The following is a 1,928-nucleotide window of genomic DNA, read 5'->3' as shown; positions in this document are numbered from 1 at the left end:
AGAAGTAATAAAATAGTAGACTTTTCAAAGAGCTAATAGTAATCCCAGTTATTTCATTCGAAACACACTTTGAAGATAAGGAAACTGAAGCAGAAAGAGAATAATTATTTTGTCTAAATTTATGGAAAATAATATATGTATTTTAAATTAGCATTTCCTCTATACAATGTGATGAGGTAAAAGTTGGTATATTTCACCTTTAAAGAATATTATCTCCAAATTGACTTAATTTTTTTTTTCTTTACACCTACAGTACCCAGTCTTCCTAGGTGGTCTCCCATCCAAATACCAACCAGGCCCAACCCTGCTTAGCTTACAAAATCAGACAAGATCGGGCATGTTCAGGGTGGCATGGCCGTAGACTTAATTTGTTATTTGATTAAATGAGAATGTTGATCTCATATGACATGATAAAGTGTTACTTCTGTGGACTTAAGTTACTAGAAATAGCATTTGAAAGAGACATTTGGTCATGTGTTTGGGTTTTCAATGATATAGACTTGGTTCAAAATTTGTAATATTATTTTTAAATTTGATCAGACGTAGCCTCTTATGTATGATGTTAACAAAATGCCCAAGGTCGTAAGTGAAAAAAAGGCAAAGTATATCACAAATGTTATTATTTTATGAGAATAAAAGGAAAATATATCTATGATTTGGTATGGCATTAAATGTCTCTGATAAGAGAAGGTTGTTTCTTGTGAGAGGTTTAAGGACCTGGGAGAGACATGGACAAAGAGACTTGGTTTACTCTGTATTTCTTTTTATAAATTTTGTAATACATGCACATATTACCAAGTCCTAAAAGAAATAAAGCTCATCCGTGAAAATAGATATGTGAAAATAGCTATGAAATTGTAGTAAAATGACAATAATAAGAGACTTGTATTAAATGTTAAAATAATCTATCAAGCTATTATAATTAAAAACAGTGTAATAACACAAAATAAATTGAAAACTAGTTAAGTAGAAGGAGGTAAAGAATCCAGAAATAAATTCAGATACATTTTGGAATCAAATATATGGTTTTCAAAAGAGGATATCAAACTTGGAAAATATTTACTAAACCTCGTTGGAATGATTAACGACCAGTTTGGAAGAAAATGACACACACCCTAACAAAAGTAAATTCCAAGTAGATTGACTAGATAAGTAGCAACAATAGAGAAGTTATAAGAATACTAGAAGAAAATATATGGTACTACTTTTATTTCCTTGGAGATGTGAAACAACTTCCTTTGAATGACATGAATCTCAGAAATTATAAAATAACAGATTTAATGATAAAAATTAAACAACCTGTCTGACAAAATATACTAGAAGTAAATTTATTTAAAAAGCAGATAAAAACTAAAGAACACAGAAGAAATATTAAAGATATAAGCAGAACTTAATGAAATAAAAACAAAGGTACAATAGAGGCTCAACCAAGAACAAAAGTTTGTTCATTGAAAAAACTAATAAAATGTACAGTCTTCTTATAAGACTGATAAAGAAAAAAAGATAATTTGGAAACAAGACACAATCAGGAATAATAAGAGACAAAAATAATAAACAAATACAAGGAAATATCTTCATTTATATTAAAAATATACAAATCTATTGATAAATCATTAATAAAATAGAGGAATATTCTGCAAGCTATTAAAAATAATGAAATAGCTACGTTCAACAAAACACAAGTCTAAGAATGTTCATAGCACTATTTATAATATCCAAAAATTATAACCAAAAGGGTCATCAATGATAAAAAGGATAAATTATGGTAGAGTCACCCAACAGTATATTACACATTAGTAAAAATTAATTGCTACACATACATGTATGAATCTCACAGATATTATAGTGAAAGCAACCAGATACCAATGAACATATATGGTATGGTTCTATTTACACACATTTCAAACAGGCTAAATGAATCAATAGTG

At 28.4% G+C, this 1,928-nt stretch overlaps 1 pseudogene; it reads right to left on the bottom strand.

Annotated features, from left to right (window-relative positions):
* Window positions 1-244: 244 nt before the first annotated feature.
* LOC112479916 lies at window positions 245-363 on the bottom strand (annotated as a pseudogene).
* Window positions 364-1,928: the final 1,565 nt, after the last annotated feature.

Source organism: Pteropus alecto, unplaced genomic scaffold (assembly GCF_000325575.1).
Source record: "Pteropus alecto unplaced genomic scaffold, ASM32557v1 scaffold21, whole genome shotgun sequence".
NCBI lineage: Eukaryota > Metazoa > Chordata > Mammalia > Chiroptera > Pteropodidae > Pteropus > Pteropus alecto.
The sequence above is the reverse complement of the archived record's forward strand: the minus strand, read 5'-3'. Positions and strand labels throughout refer to the sequence as shown.